At 38.3% G+C, this 22150-nt stretch overlaps 1 protein-coding gene across 1 annotated transcript in view; it reads right to left on the bottom strand.

The window, feature by feature from the left end:
- LOC120515204 (uncharacterized protein SCO4629-like) overlaps positions 1 to 16203 on the bottom strand; it is a 74606-nt gene extending 58403 nt beyond the window's left edge. Inside the window, exon 1 of the mRNA XM_039735960.1 lies at positions 15901 to 16203. The gene's annotated coding sequence lies outside the window, so the exon portion shown is untranslated. The remainder of the gene's footprint in view (positions 1 to 15900) is intronic.
- Between the last annotated feature and the right edge of the window lie 5947 nt (positions 16204 to 22150).

Raw genomic sequence — 22150 nt, forward strand, 5'->3', positions numbered from 1 at the left:
TATGTATTATCTAACGTGTAACGGTACAATTATACCAATGCAATGAATAGGAGTAACATCTGAACATTTTAATATATATTAATGGTTAGGGTTGTCTACATGGTGTACAATCAGTATGGTAACTTGCTGTATCAGACTTCAAAGGTGATCCAGAATCTTTAGTGATACACACAAAACCAACGCACACTCGTCACTGCTTTAAAAGCAACAATAAACACCCAAGAGAATGAATTATCAAACTACGGAGACGGCCTTCAGCTGCACTATACACGTCAACATCCAAGATAGTGCACATCAATATCGCTGTTTTCTGAGACAGAACAGCGCCTTTGTGTGATAAATGAAAGTATTCAATTACAGCGGCAAAGTCAATCCATTATCCACGTACCTTGTACAACAAACATACTACTCAACGTCAAGCTCAAGGACTTCGGCTCTCTGTTGTCTTTGAGAAGCTTGCCGCTGCCGGCCCCCTTTGACAAGCGTGCTTCACACGTCATTAGCACGATATCTACTTGCATGGAGTGTGCGGCTATTAAAACACTCACTTGCATTGTTGTAAGCTAAATGATTTAACTTTATTACATGTAACTTGAATAATTGTCCGAATATATATCTACACGCATAACATTAGCATAAAAAAATCAAGTGTGAAGGGGCCCCCTTCCATTAGGGCCCCAGACCAGAGTCCCATTTGTCCCCTTCTGGCGGTGGGCCTGATCTCTCTATTGCATAAAATAAATCCTCGGACGAGATGAGACTTTTTAGCCCTGGATGAGATGTGACTTTTTCAGAGAGATACTTTCATGTCCAGTGAAACGAGACTTTGTGCCAAGAGATTTAACCACACCCCGAGCCGGAAATAAAAGACAAAGAGTAGATGACAAAGTAGAATGTCGTAAAGAAGTTCAAAAACGTACTAAAATTCGAAAGTCTCAAAAAAATGATAGTAAAGACCGCATTAGCACAAGCAAATGGAAATTACTACTCATGAAATAACGGAACAGCGAAAAGAGATCGAATATATTGTTCAGATTGAAACTTTAAGTCGGAGACTCGTAAATCGTCTAATTCGTGTTGCCATCAGGGAAAAGTAGTGTTTCTTCTCAATGAAGAGGCGTATCTGCGAGAATTAAAAGATTTGTTGTTTGGAGAAAGTGAAATCCACATATGTGAGCGGCAGAGACACGAAGCGGCTGGCCAGACGGCCGGGGGGGGGGCGAGCGAAGCCCCCTAGTTAACATTTAAAACAAGAAGAGAGCTGCCATCATATCCACATATACATCTGAATGAACTCTGCTTTGTGATAGAGTTGGCCATCTGCAGTCGACTGCCTCTGAGGTTCAAGTCAAGGTCAAAGGTCAAGGAACATATTAACTAATTGATATTACTCAGGTGGAATTCAACTTACTACTCTGCAACTGTGAGACTCAGTAGGTGGCAGGTTTCAATATGATCTGCTGTCAGGGCTCAAAGTCAGAAAAGACAAGCAATGGGGCAGACATTTTCTGCAAACAAGGCCACATGCTGGATATCCTAAATGAGTGCATGGACCTCCCTTGGCTAGTAGGGGCTGTCAACCCACAAAATGAAGAAGAGTTTAAAAGAAAGGAGGACCACCAAAAAATAGAAAAGAGCTGTTCTGCAAGAGCATTTTAATGGTGCATTCATAACATGTGAGAAGCCCCTGAACACACTGAACTACCGATCAGAATGTGCGTATTATGTCTCAGTCGAGTGTTTTCGACATAATCACAATAATAACAAGAAAAGAACACAAACTTGGTGGACTTTACAAGAGTTGTAAAAATAAGGAGCTGAATTCTGTTCTTTAAAGTTAACATCGTGGACTGAGCTCCCAAAACTGCAAAGCAGTCCTACATTAATTGTTTTTATTCTATAAAACAAGCTATGATTTTGGCAGACATTTATAACATTTCAAGTTAAACCTCTTGAAGCTGTTGATTTTTCAAATATGATTCCCCAGATGCCAAGATGGGAGGAGTGAGTCCTTATCATCACCATTCTAGAACAACTAAAGACAGGGAGGTTGCTTTTTAGGTATTTTTTGAATTCAGCTACCATGTTTCCACTTCAAAGGTTTATGATTATCTATACTAATAAAAGGCAAAGCCCTCACTCACTCTCTCACTCACTCACTCACTCACTCACTCACTGACTCATCACTAATTCTCCAACTTCCCGTGTGGGTGGAAGGCTGAAATTTGGCAGGTTCATTCCTTACAGCTTCCTTACAAAAGTTGGGCAGGTTTTATATCGAAATTCTACGCGTAATGGTCATAACTGGAAGCAGTTTTTCTCCATTTACTGTAATGGAGATGAGCTTCAACGCCGTGGGGGAGTTTCGTGTGACATCATCACGCCTCCCACGTAATCACGCAGTACATAGAAAACCAGGAAGACCTCCAAAAAGCGCTGAAGAAAACATGCATTATATAATTGAGAAGGCAGCGAAACACTAAGAAGCGAGCGAGTGACATATACAACCATATTCATGAGTTCTGCTACTTCGGAAACAAAGCACGATGTAAACCTACACTTTAAATTAAGTTCATAGACAGGCTGCCGCTGGCGTTTGTAATTTAGTGCCTGCCCATATAAGGCCGTCCGTCAGCCGCAATCCAATAGCAAACTGCCACGGGTAAATATTCACGGGTGAAGGACTGTGCTTATGGAGAGGAAGATGAGATGGTCAGGGTGGTGTTTGACACAAACTCAGCGAAACTGCGAGAGAAAGTTTTAAGTGCCAGGACAAAGGTAACATTAAATAAAGCTATGGACATAGCACGAGATGGCACCAGCACAGCTGGGAACCTTCGATGCAAGTACACCGAGTGGCTCACGTGAACTGACGCAGTGCACAGATAAAAAGCAACAATTCCAAAGAGTGCTGAACAAAAAACGAATTACACAATTGAAAAGGCAGCAAAAAATATGAAGCGTCTGATAAGCATATTCATAAATGCAGCTACTGTGGAAACAAAGCACACGGTGGAAAAAGTCAATGTCCCGCTAAAGGAAGACAGTGTAAAAAAAACCCGTGCATGCAGTGTGTCAGGTCTCAGATAAAGAAGAAGACGAGCTGTTTATTGATGCAGTAAGAAACGAATCGATGAATGAAACCTGTCATCTTTACAACGATTGACAAAAACGGAATGTAACTTGAACACAACACATCCTACAAATACGAACCTGATTGAAAGAAATAATGATAATCAAATCCTTGATGACAGCAACACTCAGTAACACTCACAAAACAAATACTGTATATTGACAGTCATGTTACGTTATTTTTAAAATGTTCCCTTTTCTTTTTCTAGCTTTTTTAACACACTACTTCTCCGATGCGATACGCGGGTATATATATATGTATATATATATAACCCGATCTACATACTCGAATAATGGATACTTTATTCGCCATCAATGATTGTTTTGGTAAAGCCATACTCAGTGTATTCATTAGATGAACGGTAAAAAAGTAAGAGCGAGGGGAGGATGACTCATTGAGGCATGCAGGCTGTAGTGCGTCAACTCTATCTGAATTGCGAGATCACATTTGAAAAAATATATCTTTTCAAGTTCTATTTAGTCCATATGTGTCAAACTCAAGGGCCAGGGCCACATCCGCCCGGTGTGTAATTATATCCGGCCCGAGATCATTTTATATACTGTATTATTGTTAATAAAGCCCGGGTATATGAAGCGCTGGTAACACAATAAACTACAGATCCCATAATGCAGAGCTTCAGCTGCCTTGCGAACACTAACGCGTTAATCAAGTCTACCTTATGATGCTGCAAGTTATTGCGAAGCTAGAGTTATTGCGCACTGAGTTTGCACGGCGTTTTGGTGACTTTGAAGAACAAAAAAAGTCCGTCTACATGCGGCTCGAACCTTGTGCATGTTTGGTAGCACATATCTGTGTGAGAAGCTCTTCTCAGTGATAAAGACTAACAAAACAGCACACAGGAGTCGCCTCACTGATGAGCACCTGCAATCCATCCTGAGAATCTCCACAACACAGAACCTCACACCAAACAGAAACGAACCTGTGGCCAAAAAAAGATGCCAGGCGTCCAGCTCTAAAATGACATATGAGCAAAGACAACTGAATGATTTGATTTTTATTGCACGTAAGAGCGGGAGTCAACCGTTTTAACAAACAGCGTATTGCACTGATACGAAATAGTTGTGTGTGTATATATGTAGATATGTATGTATGTATATATGTGTATATGTATAGATATGTATATATATATATATATATGTTTATGTGTGTGTGTGTAAATATATATATATATATATATATGACAACAACACTCATCACTCACAACAGTGACAAAACAATTACATTGACAATCAGCTTACGTTATTTTCAAAATGTTTACTTTTCTTTTCATTGCTTCTTTAACACACTACTTCTCCGCTGCGAAGCGCGGGTATTTTGCTATCTATACTAATAAAAGGCAAAGCCCTCACTGACTGACTGACTGACTCACTCACTCACTGACCCATCACTAATTCTCCAACTTCCCGTGTAGGTAGAAGGCTGAAATTTGGCAGGCTTATTCCTTACAGCTTACTTACAAAAGTTGGGCAGGTTTCATTTCGAAATTCTACGCATAAGGGTCATAACTGGAAGCTATTTTTCCCCATATAATGTAATGGAGTCTTGAGTTGGAGATGGCCGCGGGGGGCGGAGTTTCGTGTGACATCATCACGCCTCCTACGTAAGTACGTAGAGCACAAGGAAGAACTCCAAACAGCGATCAGCACAAAACGCCATTTCACAATTGAGAAGGCAGAAAAACATTATGAAGCAAATGATGCATACAAGCATATTCATAAGTACAGCTACTGCGGAAACAAAGCACGGCGTGAACCGTAAGTTTATATTAAATTAAGTTCATAGGCTACCACTAGCGTTTGTAATTTAGTGCCTGCCCATATAAGGCCGTCCATCAGCGGCAATCCAATACAAACACTGCCGGTAAATATTCACGTGTGAAGGACTGTGCTTATGCAGAGGAAGATGAGATGGTCAGGGTGGTGTTTGGCACAAACTCATTGAAACTGCGAGAGAAAGTTTTAAGTGCGGGTCTTAGCTGACATTACACGAGATGGCACCAGTACAGCTGGGAACCTTCGATGCAAGAACACCAAGCGGCTCACGTGAACTGACGCAGTGCACAGACAAAAAGCAACAGTTCCAAAGAGTGCTGAACAAAACCGAATTACACAATTGAGAAGGCAGCAAAAAATATGAAGCGCCTTATACATAGAATCATATTCATAAGTGCAGCTACTGCGGAAACAAAGCACACGGTGGAAAAAGTGAATGTCCTGCTAAAGGAAGACAGTGTAAAAAAACCCGTGCATGCAGTTTGTCACATCACAGATAAAAAGGAAGACGAGCTGTTTATTGATGCAGTAAGGAACTAATCGATGAATGAAACCTCTTATCTTTACAACGATTGACAAACACGGAATGTAACTTGAACACATCCTACAAATACGAGCCTGATTGAAAGAAATAATGATAATCAAATCCTTGATGACAGCAACATTCAATAACACTCACAAAACAATTACTGTATATTGACAATCATGTTACGTTATTTTTAAAATGTTCCCTTTTCTTTTTCATAACTTCTACTTCTCCACTGATACACGGGTATATATATATAAATGTATATATATACCCGATCTACAATACATACTTTAGCATAGACAAGCGTGGCGCAATTGTAGAGTCTTCACCTCTAATGCCGACATTCGAGGTTCGATTCCAGAGGGGTGTACTGACTATGTACGCGCTACCGATTCATTTTACCTTCGATCTCCTTGGTTTGGGACGTATGAAAAATATTAGGTTAACGCAGAATCATGTTACGTTATTTTAAAATTTTCCCTTTCTTAGCACAAGCACAGCTGAGAAGCTTCGATGCATGTACTCCATAACGCGTTAAAAATAACGCATTTAATCACACTTTCAATTCCAAGCAAACGGGAACTTTTGTCAATGCATGATTTCCTGGTACATCCATTACACTGATGCACACATCACAGCTACAAAAATGTTAGAGTCGGAATAAAGCGCGTTCCTACGACTGATCATTTCGACTTCCCGAAGCCTTGATAAAAGCATGGTTTTGTGCACACTGAAAAGCAAGCAAAATTAGATGCATTACAGAAAGCGGACTTTGTGGCTCTTACTGGGGATCATTGGACTTCCGTGACCGTTAGTAATTCTAAATACATCTAATTACAAAATGTTCAATGATCACACTGTTTTAGCCTAATGTACAAAATAATTTTGGCTAATGTTACTCAGAGTTTAAAGAGTAAGCTGGTCAAATTACCTTTTATGTTTCTGACTTATTTTTTAAGAAGAAAACTGCACTTTATGGTGAAATTTTGGTTATTATTATTTAAAGACAATACTATTCTGAAAATGTACTTAAAGTACTTAAACTACCACTTTATTTTTAAGTCTGCCCAATTTTAACCAGGGATGATATTTTTGTTTCTGTTTTGAATTCAAATGCAGTTTAAAGCTTTTTTTCAGAAATTAAAACAGCTTCAGTTTACAATATTCATGTCCATGTCTATTATTTGATTCTGTAAGCCCACTAAAACCGTTTTAAATAAAAAAAAAAAACATTTGCGATTTGGGGCAAATTTACGTGTCGATTACATACGATTAATCAAGATTAATTCTTACACAGCCTCTAATTAATTGGATTAATTTTTTAATCGAGTCCCACCTATATATATATATGTAGATATATATATGTAGATTTGTATATATATGTGTATTTATATATATATTTATATATATGTTTATATGTATATATATGTTTATATATGTGTCTGTGTGTGTGTATATATATATATATATATATATATATATATATGCCAGCAACACTCATATCAATGACAAAACAATTACATTAACAATCATCTTACGTTATTTTTAAAATGTTTCCTTTTCTTTTCATAACTTCTTTAACACACTACTTCTCATGTAAGCTGGTATTCTGCTAGTATATATATATATGTGGATATATATATATGTAGATTTGTATATATATGTGTATATACAGTATATATGTAGATATGTATATGTTGTATATACAGTATGTATATATATGTGTGTGTATATACAGTATGTGTATATATGTATATGTATATATATATGTATGTGTGTATATGTATATATATATATATATATATATATATATATATATATATGCCAGCAACACTCATGACAATGACAAAACAATTACATTGTCAATCATGTTATGTTATTATTAAAATGTTTCCTTTTCTTTTACTTCTCGCTGCCAATCGTAGGTATTTTGCTATATATATATATATATATATATATATATATATATATATATATATATATATATATAAATATATATATATATATAAATAGATAGATATGACAACAACACTCATATCAATGACAAAACAATTACATTAACAATCATCTTACGTTATTTTTAAAATGTTTGCTTTTCTTTTTCATAACTTATTTAACACACTACTTCTCCGCTGCGAAGCGTGGGTATTTTGCTAGTGATTAGATAAATTAAATAAACTCATTGTTACAGGCTACAGCCTGCAAATGTTCAATATTTAGGATTTTATACTGGTTTCCTTCTATATGCTACAGACATGAGGAGGTTGAGATGGATATGTGGAGCAATAATGCTTGATAAGACTAGGAATAAGAGAATTGGAGGTGCAGTTAAAGATGGGGAAATTTCCAAGAAAATACTAGGAAGAAGGTTAAAAATGTATGGACATATCATTTTGTTTTCTATCTAGCTAACTGAATCTTACAGTTACAGAGTGCTAGGACACAAGGCTAGAAAAGATAGACAGGTGGCAGCCTCTCACAGAGCACACTCACTTAGACACAGCCAGCCATCCATTTTTTGAACCTGATTATTCAGAGCATGGTCATGTGGTAACTAGAACCTCAAGAGTTGGGCTCTAGGCAGGAACAGTCACTGAATGGGGTGCAAGCCCACATCAGCGGGCAATTTAGCATCCATTCATTTTCCAAATCATAAGTATAAAAGAACTGCCAAACCGAACAAATGTGAAGTGTATTCTGGGAAAAGCTGACAAGTGATACAGTACCTTCAAAGTTTTGTATAACCTGTCTGTTTGCAGCTTAGTGCAGCTTCTGATTGCCATGAGAATCGACCTTTCTTGTGTTGTGAGAAGCTGTAAAAGTGTTAGATGTTTTGCTAGCAGATATTAAGCCACGTTTGTGTGCTTAATTTGGCCAGGAAGTAGCTGGGAAGTGGGAAGAGAGTAGCTGTCTTTTATTAGAACATGTTTTTCAATAATAGTCTCAGTTCCTTTTTTAGTTCAGTCTTTAGCTCTAGAGCTTTGCTACATAATGTAGTGTCTGGCAGCTGCATTTCTAATATCTTTGATAATTGGTTATTAGTGTTGAAGTAGAAGCTTAAATTCAATGTCTCCATCTTATTATTGAGTAGTAGTGTTGTAGACTGCTGGATTAAACATTTCACCTCTAGTTACATTCCCTCAAGGGTACAAAAGATGCTTTCTGTAATCTTCTATTCGTGGTAAACTGGGCTGAATTAAAGGTATGAAAATAAAAGATGGTCCCAGTCAGCGAAGAGCCTTACCTTTGAGGTCTCTAGGGTTGAATATGCAGGGTACAATGCAGACAGTGAGACACGTCAGACAGGTTACAGGTAACGCTCATACAGCTGGTTTTGACATTTCTTCCTATATTCCATTAGGATAAGAACCTAAGTAAGCGTTTCTCAACCTTTAAGTATTTGCGACACGAGTTTTCATAACAGTTTTAATCGCGAACCCCCCTAACATTTTTTTGAAATGTAGATGCATATTTTATTATACCTACTTAACTTTTATCGACATTTATTTAACTCTATATTCATTGTTCTAGTATCAGAATACAGTTTAAGTTAATTTGTTTTGGTTTCAACAGATGTTTTTTTCATATTTTTGATTCTTTTTTTCCTTTTTTCACATCTTCGCACCCCCCTTTTTGTTACTTCACGCCCCCAATAGGGGGTCCGCCACACAGGTTGAGAACCACTGGAATAAGTACTTAAAAACAGAGACAGGCAGGCCAGGGTTCCAACTGCATCGGAGTTGTTTCATTTCAAATTCATTGTGGTAATGTACAGAACCAAAATTAGAAATAAGCTGTCTCTGTCCAAATATTTATGGACCTAACTGTAAATTAAAAACATAAAGCAAGGATTTTAATGGGTTATGAGGAAAACAAAAGTAAAATCATTTCAAAATTATTTAACCTCAACCCCACAGGTTGAGAACCACTGACCTACGAGATTAAACTGGTACTTTTTGTGTTAGGTGCACATCACAGGTTATCTGTTAACACAATAAAACAGTTGTAAAATGTTAACACTGCAATGCAATTGCACTACAGTATATAAAATAAAAGACTGATCGATTCATTGATAGTGTCAGGCGCATTACATAACATACATAAGTATTGAGTGTGTAGTAGAATAAAAGTCGTGTCTTCTCCACTCTGTTGTACTACAGTTTACCATAGCAAGGTCACTCCTTTATATGCTAAATTTCTATTGATGGTCTTTGCAAAACACTATCGAGAGTTCACTTTAATTATGGCTGCTTTGTGACAGATTCAGTGGATCATATTGGACAAGTCAGGAGGTCAAGGGCCTCAGCAACCCGTTTAACATTTTTTTTCTCTTTTCAAACACTCCATGCATCAGTTAAACAAACATGTTGTGATGACAGACTGTGCAGACTGAGAGGAGATATATCATGGCTACAATTCATAAACAGATGCTGCCATAGCTGTGATGGACAAAAGGCCATGTACTCACACAGCTGTGGTGTGGCATGGCACAAAATAACTGGTATGACTAGCTGGGGACGTCTGAGCTTGAATGTGGGAAAAGTGGATGAAGATTTACGCAAACAAATTAAATACAAACACAAAAATATTACAACTGGGCCTAGAACTCAAAGAAAGGAATTATAATAGCTTACATTTTTCCATGATCGAATGATTTATCAGGTAATATATTTTATATTCTTACTCTCACTCACTTTGTTCGCCCAACACCACTACCCACATCCCATCCATCCCTCCTAAAACGGCCGATGCTAGACGTCGGCCACTTTGTGTCTCTGCTTCTCGCATATGTTATCTTCTGGACTGCATAGTGCCTACTGAAAAGTTGGGTATGGAGGGGTTAATATACTACAGTACAACATAATGTACAAAGGTATTACAGTATTAGACAATTGTGCACCTCCAATGTTGTAGCAACAGTTTGGGGAAGGCCCTCTTCTGTTCCAGCTTGACCATGCCGCTGTACACAAAAGCAGGCCATAAAGACATGGAGGAACTCAAGTGGCCTGTACAGAGCCCTGACCTCCACCCTATTGAACACTTTTGGAATGAATTGGAACGCTGATTGCAAGATAGGTCTTCTCGTCCAACATGAGAACCTGACCTTCACAGACACTCCAAAATCTTGTGGAAAGCCTTCCCAGAAGAGTGGTGGCTGTTGCAGCCGCAATTGGCAACTCCACAATGGTCTCGGAGGTCTACAGACAATTCCTTTGACTTCATGCTTGGTTTGTGCTCTGACATGAACTGTCAACTGTGGGACCTTATATAGACAGGGGTGTGCCTTTCCAAATCATGTCCAATCAACTGAATTTACCACAGGTGGACTCCAGTTAAGCTGCAGAAACATCTCAAGGATGATCAGGGGAAACAGGATGCACCTGAGCTCAATTTGGAGCTTCATGGCAAAGGCTGTGAATACTTATGTACATGTACTTTCTCAGTTTTTTTATTTTTAATAACTTTGCAAAAACCTCAAGTAAACCTTTTTCACGTTGTCATTATGGGGTGTTGTGTGTAGAATTCTGAGGAAAAAAATGAATTTAATTCATTTTGGAATAAGGCTGTAACATAACAAAATGTGGAAAAAGTGATGCGCTGTGAATACTTTCCGAATGCACTGTATCTATCTATCTATCTATCTATATATCTATCTATCTATCTATCTATCTATCTATCTATCTATCTATCTATCTATCTATCACAAAGTCTATAACAGCAACAGACAGCACATTGCTCTTTTTCACAGCCCATAACAGCACATTGCTGATCACTTTTCACAGAGCAGAGCAGCAGGTAACATACAGCACATTGCTGATGAATGCACAGTTTCTCTTTCATGTTCCCCAAACAACCTTACCTGCATATTTTTGACACTTGGAGAGAAAACACAATACTCGCGGAAAACATTTGCACTCAAAGGGAACCTGAAAACTCCACAAAAACTATTGACCAAGCCCTCCTAGCCACAGTAGAATCCGACAGCTGAATTGTTTTTTTTGCCTCTTGTTCCAGGTCTGTTTTGTTGTTAAACAGGCAAGCATTATGCAATCCTTCACCAATTCTCCATTAATATATGACTTCATCTTTTTCATCAGTTTACACACTATTTTGTAGGAAGCCTCTGTCTGCCTTTCACTAGAGTTAGTGTGGAAGACATTTTTCTGAGCAGTTTTGTTCTGTTTTAGTATCGGCCCATAGCTGTCCAACCTTTGGAAAGTCCGTACTGAACTTTGGGTGTTTAGCTTCATGATGTGGCTGTAAATTGGACCTTTTAAACTGTGACATGACATCATCACAAAGCAGACAGATGTATTTTTCTACACCACTTGACACAAAGTAAAAACAGAGTTCCCTGTCCTCTTTAAATGCCCAGTATTCCTCTTCATATCCGCGTTTCTTATGTTCTTCAGCCATTTTTTTCCACCAGTGTTCATGCTATTTTTACTGGTGTGAGGTAAATTGTGATTGTGTTTTTCAGGCAGTTGCAAGGAGGGGGCAAAATAGATTGATGTGTACAAATGATAATGAAATGAATTCTGAAGACAGTTTTTTATTATTATTTTTTAAAGATTTTTATTCCTTAAGGGGGACTTAAAATAGCTGCCACTGGCCTTTGAAGAGCCACGTGCGGATCATAAGCCGTGAGTTAAGTACCAAGAAAACAACATACAGTACTTTGCAATGGAAAGGTTTTTGACTTCATAGTAATATTTTCATGTGTTTTGGGCCATTTGTAGCTGTGACTGTACTTTTTCAATGTTCTGTTGTTCTGAATCAGTTAAATGGGGTTGCACAGTGGTTACTGCTTATGCCTCACAGCTCCACGAAGACTGAATTTGAACCCAGCCCGGTCACGGTGCGTGAAGTTTGCACATTAGTCTGCATGGTATCTCCTCCTTGTACCTGGGGTTTTACTCTCATGTATTGATTAATCTGCAACTCACTTGGAACTTGAATGACACACAACAAAATTATACAACAGATGCCACCTTGTCAACTGGAAGGGCAAAAAATCATAGGCTATATCATAGATAATAATCCAACAATGACATCATCATTCATCATCTTCATCATCATCCTCCAACTGAGGTTACAAAATAAAATTAACCTCTTACACCCTGAGGGTATTTTTCTGCAATTTCCGCCTTAGGGGAGAGCACTATAATAAAGCCTTATTATGCACTAAATCAACACAATACAACAGATGGCAACTCCAGGCTTTGAATGCATTGCTACAGGCCGATTTATTTTAACCTTTAAATATCTCCCAAATAGCCTTAAATTAAAACCTGTGCTAAAATCCCACAAATATCATCCTCCATCCTCACCACCATCAATGACCTGATATTATACTCTTCACATTCACTCCTGGCTTGCTAAAAAAGCTCTCCATATGTGTTCTCTCACTGGAAAACCTCGGACATTATGCATTAATTGAATGATGACACTGGTGGCACGGTGGCGCAGTGGTAGACCTGCGTTCGCTTCCCGGGTCCTTCCTGCGTGAGTTTCCTCCGGGTGCTCCGGTGTCCTCCCACAGTCCAAAGACATGCAGGTTAGGTGCATTGGCGATCCTAAATTGTCCCTAGTGTGTGCTTGGTGTGTGTGTGTGTGTGTGACCTGTGGTGGGCTGGCGCCCTGCCCGGGGTTTATTCTTGCCTTGCGCCCTGGGATTGGCTCCAGCAGACCCCCGTGACCCTGTGTTAGGATATAGCAGGTTGGAAAATGACTGTCTGACTGAATGATGACACTGCCATCTTTGCATACATTGGTGAAGACACAGTAAACATGAATCATAGGTTAATGTTTAAATACAATTGTTATACATAAATTTTGTTGAATTTTGTGATTATATTAGGCTCATCAATGTTTATTTCAGGGACCTTAATGTAATTTATATGCTCATGACTTATGGAAATGAAACGTAAAAGTATGATTATTCAGTTGCAATCCCCATATCTAAACTAGTGGGTTAAATACACAACTACCTTTGGAAAACCTTGTGTATCTTGCAGGGTTGCTAGATGTCTCCTATACACGGGACATGTCCCATATTTGATCATTTTATCCCCTGTCCTGTACTGACCTTTCAGGGACACCCAAATGTGCTGTATTTAGCTCATTTTCAAATTTCGTAATAAAAATAGGTTTTTACTACCTTCTTACAGTAGTTAGTCGTAACTTTATAAGAAATTATACTTTCTTTTCTCAGATTGATGAAAATAACCCAAATGTAACGAGGAAATGAGTGTTTGCTGCCTGTCTACAACTTGTGCAGTTGCTCTGGTTGGCCGAGGACAATGACACTCTTACCGTTTTGCTCTCCAGCCACGCTGCCGTGCAGTTCTGTGTCAGCATTGCAACATACAGCGACTGTCAACAAAGGGTGTTGCTACTACTTGCCATGGCCCACTTTTTTTTCTAACTGCCTGTATTAAATAATCATAATATTTCTCTGTTGCCTGTATTAAATACATATTTTCAAATGATTTCACTTTTACAGAATTTTTTTTTAGCTTGTATTAAATAATTTTGAAATGATTTTACTTTTGTTTTCCTCATAACCCATTAAAATCCTTGCTTTATGTTTTTAATTTACAGTTAGGTCCATAAATATTTGGACAGAGACAGCTTATTTCTAATTTTGGTTCTGTACATTACCACAATGAATTTGAAATGAAACAACTCCGATGCAGTTGGAACCCTGGCCTGCCTGTCTCTGTTTTTAAGTACTTATTCCGGTGGTTCTCAACCTGTGTGGCGGACCCCCTATTGGGGGCGCGAAGTAACAAAAAGGGGGGCGCGAAGATGTGACAAAAAAGAAAACAAGAATCAAAAATATGAAAAAAACATCTGTTGAAACCAAAACAAATTAACTTAAACTACATACTGATACTTGAACAATAAATATAGAGTTAGATAAATGTCGATAAAAGTTAAGTAGGTTTAATAAAATATGCATCTACGAGGCGCGATTAAAACTGTTATGAAAACTCGGGTCGCAAAGACTTAAAAGGCTGAGAAACGCTGACTTATTCTGTTTATTATTTTGTGAGTAAAGTGAAATTTACAAGGCTTCTGTCTAATGTTGTCGCAGCTTTCTATGACCAAATTACACATGTTAAGTTTAGGGACTCCAGCTTCTTCCCACTTATAGTTAGCCTGACTGGTGGTTCTAAACTGGCACAGTCACTGCGAACATGGGTGATGCGATGGACAGGTTGGTTTTACCTTATATCTCATGATGCCGAAGTAGGCTCAGGCTCTCTGCGGTCAAGACTAGGGAAACGTGATTATGGATTGATGATGAGAATATGTGTTGTTATTTGAAATCCAAATCCTTAAATGACCTTGAATTTGGTGAATATGTCATAGTCCAATTGCAATATCTGTCTCCTTGCAACAAGGCCCAACACAATTACACTGAGCTGGGCTAAGCAAAATGGAAGCTGCGTTTTACCAAATGTCCTGGTGTCAGTGAGGCCTCGTTACAATGAGCCTGGGCTTGCTGAAAACATTCTGGACAGCCCTCATTTACCACAAAACACCTTAAGACAGATTTCCCAATTTGCCCAAGAAATACATAATGAATAACAGGAAGGTGATCCTAAAATGTTTGGACCAAAATGTGTTTCTCTTTGGAAACTAACTGACAAATCAAAATGCAAATTAAATGCAAAGTAAAATGAGGAAAATACAGGCGTTCAAAAAGGGTTACAAGAATGTGTAGGTACCAAAAGGGTGGTTCAGGTATTCAGTGCAATATTTCACCAAGATGGAGGATGCTGCAGCCCCCTAAATTCCTGCACATTTACAGTCACACGGTACATGGTTATATAGCTTCCAGTTATATTTACTTTTAGAGGTTCCTTTGCAGAAAACAGGCCTTCACTAAATCACTATTTGTGGGCTCGCAGATAAAGAAACAAGAGACTTTGACGATTCTTTAAAAGTGATGTGGATGCTGAAAAGCTAAGGACACTCTGATGATCTCCCTTATGACTCAGTAGGCAGACAAAGGCTGCCCTTCTCTAAATTGTTTGTGTTTCTGTAGGTGAAACCAATAAAAAACAAAGCCAGATATTTCTCAGACAGATTTAGCATTTCTTTTTAAGTTGAGCAAAAACTAAATATTATGCACATAATATACAAAATAAGCCAAACAGATATTGTCTGAAGAGAAACATAATCCAGCTAGGTGGGGGAATAAAGCCCATTTCTGTATGGTTATACAAGATTAAAAGCACTTTACAGGCTGCATTCCACTTTCTCACAACAAAGCAGTCTTTGAGAACAAAGATTTGCAGCTGACATTTGCATATCAATAACCAAGGATACTCTATTTAATGATGCACCCGGCACACGGCCGTGTAATTGTTAGCATGATCAAATCAGTCCCCAGCTAATTACACGATACAGCATTCGTTCCTCATTGCACTTACCTTGGTTCTGCTGGCTAACCTTAGAACAAAGACAAAAGAGCCACTGTGTTTTAAAAGCTTTCCATTAGGCCTGCCCAGGCATCGGCTGAGGATGGAGCGCCTCTGACTGCATATATACATTCATACATTTATATATCCCAGGCCACTGGCCAGGCTATGTGCATCGCATTGTTTTCTCAGTCTGGTGCATTGGTCACCTGACCCAGCACGTGTGCCTCAAGGTAGGACATCCCAGGCTCAGCTGACCAGCCCCTTGTTTGCCGTCTAAAAGGCCAGTCAGCACAACTGGCAGGTAAACATGGACCACTAAGAGCACAGCAGGCAGATGCTTACAGCTCTTTGTTATTCTCTTGCAAATAGAAAACTCCATATAAAGCACTTTCCACTTCTGGCACTCTGTAATGAAATGGAGGTGATGTATTATTTAAGTCTAGCGACACGGGTGGGGGGAGGCCTGGGGGTGTTGGTGTTCAGAAGACAAAAAAAAAAATAACATTACACGCAAACTGCACCATAAATAGAGTAATACAGACTGCTGGGTCACAAGGCATGGAAAACAAATGTGTATGTTAACTTAAAAGCAGAATGTAAATACTGTACAATGACAAATGCAGATTTATGGAAAATTATCGATTGTATATAGTCAATGTGTGGGCATTTTAAGGAAGAAATGTATGGTTAAGTGATGAATAACAAATGTCTTTTATAACTTGAAGCTAACGTATTTATCTGGATTCAACAACTTCAAAGCATACAACAACTCAAGTTAAAGCACTGCAGACAAAAAGACAATCAGTTTAATTTACTACCTTTCAAGTCTAAGCACTTCGCACATTATGTAACGTAACAAAATGCTACATTCTAAAACCCACTTATTCTCATTAAGGGTGACAAAGTCTATCTTGGCAGCATCAGGTGTAAAGTGTATGGTAAAGGGTCCTCTTACCCATACACCCATGCTGCCATATTAAGACAAACATCTTTATAACACTAGAGGAAAACCTGCAGAGAACATTAACTATGAAACAGAAATTACTGCAACAAATTTATCGTATGCAAGAAAACACTCAAAAGGAAGGAAAGTTTTGAGACTACAGTGTGTGGTATATGTGAGGGATCTCTGTTTTGCCTACCAGTCAGGATGCCAAAACTATTAAGAGATCTGTACTATTTGGTGAAAGTCTACATTAAATAACTTTCACTTTTTCTGTTTGTGGTTTGGACTATTTTTCAACAAATAACCCAAACATGCTTGGTACAATAAACCAAATAATTCAAGTTATTCATAACAAAAGGATAACAGATGATGGGTTTATACAATTATATATAGATATATAAATGAAGGAGAATAATAAACAGCTCAAAGTACAGATTTACGTTAGCTTAGTTTGATCTGTTTCATTCCCGTATGTTTCCTTAAGAGGCATTAGCTCTCCGAAAATGTGTTCTTTTGAAATTGCGGCACATTAAGTAACTAAACAATATAGTAATATGACAGAAAAGATCATCGTAATTATGGCGGTACAAGAATCACATGAGAAAAATATACTTTAGCTTACTGACGGTTGACGCGGTTACAGACGGGAAGCATATGACAAAGACTTTTATCTAGGTGGGAATCTGGATCTATGCATTCTGCCATTTTTCGTCCCCACGCTGAGAGGGTTTTCGGACTTTGCCGACATGTACTTCAAAGGGTTTGGCTGTTGTCCAAGCCTTTTATTACTGTCTGTTTCACTTGCTGGTCTTCTCTGTCTCCAAACAAGGGCAGGTAGGGGCTGAACTCCTCCTTCACAAAATACAGAAATAGCATAATACCTACATGCCTCATACCTCATTCTCCCAACAAGGAAAGAAGATTTTGTACTGACAGAGGACAGAAATACTGTACTGTGTTTAAGCTGACTATACAATCCTCCAGTTGTCTTTGGCTATCTAGTCTATGCTTGGTTGGCAATTCTAAATGCTACACATGTGAATGAAACTCATAACAGTGTTGTCCAGATAGAGTGACTTAAATATTAAAGAAAAATGTATTATAACACTGTGGAAAAAGGCACGTAACTTATGAATTCTGGTCTGCTAATGAATTTAGTCAGGTTGTTGAAGTTCTTTAACTAGTTATTACACTTCTAGTGCTTGCACTGTGATTATGCCATTGATTTGCTCACATCTGTCTGGTAAACCCACTCCCCCCCTGCCCCCAGCTCTTCTGTGTTGAGATTTTCTGAATTCAGGAAGAAAAACTTATAACAGCTATGAATTTATCCTTCAGACATGGTATTACTTTTAACTAACAGTGATACCAATAACCAGCTGCCGTTATCCAAATTACCGAGTTATAATCAATAGTTCATGGAATCAAAGTAGGTGTACTTATGGTTTGATTTCTGTTGTTCCCTGGTGTAGGTGACGCTTTGTTCCAGTACTACAGGGTCAGCGTTCTCCAGCACACGTGAAAAGATGTTCACTGTGGGTTTTTTTCTTCCTTTGTTCAGAGGCTCTTCTCCTTCTTTTCTTTTATCACATCTTGTGGTTGCAGGTGGTACTGCAGTTTTCTCTGAGGTTTCATACACCATTGTCCTTATTTGCTAGCAAAATAATTTACATCTGCTGGGTAGTCAGTGATAAGCTGACTCGTGTCTTTAGCAAGATGAATTTTAGTTACAGTTTTCTTCTTCATGCACCTTAAGTTACTTTAGCAAGGTCTGAACTTGTGGCACCCTCTATTACAGAAGGTCTTCCAGTTTCACAGTCCAGAACCAGGTTGCCCTTCATATTAAAAAGTCCTGCTATGGGGCAAAGTTATAGTAAAGCTGAAAGCATAAATGTAGCGCTTGCAATGGGTTATAAAGGAAGGAGTGAACAACTTGCCATTGGTTTCTTGGGTGTGCATACACCATACCTCGTGACTGACAACTAGTGAAATATTTTGTCCGTTAAGGTTGACAGTCATTGAGTTATGTATCTTTGTTCACTGACAAAGTGTTTAAATGTTGCATCACAGAGACATCTCTTTGCATGTGATTACTCAATCTTATCAAATGAAACCCAGTGACTGGATTCCAAAGAGAGGCACATCGAGGAGCAGTGACACTTTAGCAGAAGTTAAAGGTCAATAAAAGAGGGTCTAGTTGTTTCTTCTTGAGCAAAGAAGTTGTGTGCCAAAATGGGTAATACTAGTCTATGTTAGGTTTATGCAAGCATTTATTTTTTCTCCTTTGTTCCACTGGTATGAGGCGAATTCTGTCAAGTGGAACATAAAAAAGACCTGCAATAATTAAACACACAAAAGAATGACACAATCATTAAAAGTAGCTTATTTTATATTTTATCGAACAGGTTTGAGAATGTTATGACTTCTGGAAAATTCACACACACTTTCAGACCAGATATTTAACTCCTCTGTGTTTCCTGAGTCTGCTTCTACCTGTGAATGGTACAAATGAGGGACAATTCTAGCTACATACCAAAATCACCTCACCCAGTTCCTCTCAAATGGCAGAAACTGTGTTTCTCCTTTGAGGTCTTCTAGTTATTTCTGGGTTCCTCACCATGCCAGTGAGAGAAATCCCAGCAGCCATGCATGGCAACTTCATTTTGGCTGTTTGGCTCTTAACCTCATTCCTTCAGTTATTACCCAGAGTTTCGTCTGAGGACTTAGCATCTGCTTCACCACCAGAGACTGATACAATATCCAGAAAACTGCTGCTCCACTTAAATGTATAAATGACCCCAAGGTAGTTGAACTCTTCCTTCTCAGTCCTTACCTGCAGAGAACAAGCTACTCTCAGAATTGGAGGTGCTTATTTTCAGTCCCACCTAATCACATTCAATTATGTTTCTCAGAATTGTTATACTTTACACCAGAGGTCACAGTTGGATGAGGCCGAGACAGCAATGTTATCTACAAGCAGCAGACACACAACCCTTAGGTTCTCAAACTGGACATTTACCAAACACTGCCTGTGTCTTGATACCCAGTTGAAAATCATGGACTATACAGGACAGGCTCAATGCGGGCACTAAAATATTTGAATAAAAAATCCACTTCAAAACTCCACCTCATATACAAAAACCCAGTTGTATGTGTAAGCAATGCTGCATACCAACTGACCACTCAGAACACATACCATGTGAATTAAGATGGCATTGTGGCTGAAGGACTCAGCCTGAAGACGCAGAGCTCTTGTGTTACCTGCTAATTCCACTGGGTGACATTTTTACAAAAAGGCATCATAGACCCAAATGGCTTTGTGTTTTGCTCTAGAAATGTGTTACTGATTAGTACAAGCCAGCAAGAATTTCACAGTGCTCCATAAATAAACTGACCTGCAAAACCTTTTCAATTGACCTTGACGGACGCACACAGCACATGCCACTAATCTACCAAAATGTCATACTTGGCCATTTCTCATTATCCTCTTTGCTATCTACACACACACTCCTGCTAGGCAGTACCATCATAACGCCTTGCCAATGAAGTCCTAAACATCAGCTCAATGTCCAGCCTAAGTGTGGTCACTACAATGTAGTCATTTCAGTTTTTATATTTGATGCAACACCCATCCACATGCAAAGTCATGCCATGTCAGTTAACAATGTGCAGTCAAGTTATTTTTGGGATATAGCTGGAAACTGGAAAACTTCTTATTTTACATCGTATTAACTTACATGTAACAACTCACTTTGAGACATTGTAAAACAGAAAATTTTACAACTCTGGCTCACATCAGCTGAGGACCTAAAAAGAACTACCATAACACTTTTATTGACATGCATCTATCAACATGGAAGAACATGTCCACAAGACTGGAACAGAATAAAATCTGTGTAGAAATGGTTGGGAGACTACAGTTTCTAATAAAGATTTAATTAGCACGCATAGAGACTTGGTGACCACCCGTTAGAATTGTTAAGCAACCACAAAGCCCACTGAAGACCTTTTTGTTCCATATGAACATGCTCATACAGAGCTTTCTCTTTTTTGAAAACATGTAAATACACCCGACTCATCTACAGGTCATCCCAGAAAACCTTTCTACACCAAATAAATGCCAGTGCAAACAAGTAGCATTTAGCAGGGAAGATGGGACTTGACTGGTTATAAAAGTCTTAGGATTGTATGATATTCTCTCTTCATCTTTTTTTTGCTGCAGAATTCATTTCCTTTACAAGAACAACAACATTTATTTATATAGCACATTTTCATACAAACAGTAGCTCAAAGTGCTTTACATATTAAAGAATAGAAAAATGAAAGACACAATTATAAAACAAAATAAATCAACATTAATTAACATCGAATTATCCTTTAAACTCTTTATCATCATCTGAAATACAAGTTTACTTTACAAGCTAGGTTACTATGCCATATTCCAATATAAAGCAAAAACAAACGGTGAAAACTGCATGCATCTCCTTGAACAACTTGGGCACCATGTCCAAAACTGCAACATGCCCAAGAGTGCAGACAAAACTCTAAATTTAAAAAATGAGCTGTTCTTCAATGACTGTTGTCTGTCTTTATAACTGCTCATTTTAATTCTATTGTGAACACCCTCAAAGGTTTTGCCCTCCCTTATTTTTGCATTTGCATTTTAGATTTTCCAAGACGTTTTATGCTGTTTGGACTAATGAACCTTATGAAATGTGCTATATAAATAAAACTCTATTATTCTTAGTATGTATCTGTGGCATAAAAAGTGCAAACCTAACTCCAGTACAGAATCAATGTTAATTGACACTTACTGTAGATATAAAATGTAAATAACAAGGAATTTGCGTAAAGCCCTACAGTCACAATTTCCTGTCTTTCTTGAGCCAGAAATGATGTAACTGGTTTTGTATAAATTGCCAAAAAAGAGCAGTCCAGTACCATCACGGGTCTAGTATGGAGGAGGTAATGGGTGGGCTGGCTTTGCACAGCTCCATTCAGTTCACACCAACACATTCATTTAGGGTTACCCCAAGCTCACTACTAAACCAGAGACATCTCTTATCCAGTCATTCGGCTGATGTACTTGATAAGAGCTGCATCATTTCATAAGAAATTTTCAAAGCTTCCTCATTAAAAGAGTACTTTTCAATATTATGAAAAACTGTCTGCCCCCATTAAAATAACAAATGGTGGTTATAAAAATAAATAGGTTATATTTTCTTTCTTTTGGATAAGCAGAGGCTACAGATTGTATTCCGTTTTTTTGGCAACCAAAAATCTTTAAAATTGTTCGCCTAGCTGGCTGGGCAA

This window comes from Polypterus senegalus, chromosome 14, assembly GCF_016835505.1.
Source record: "Polypterus senegalus isolate Bchr_013 chromosome 14, ASM1683550v1, whole genome shotgun sequence".
Lineage (NCBI taxonomy): Eukaryota > Metazoa > Chordata > Cladistia > Polypteriformes > Polypteridae > Polypterus > Polypterus senegalus.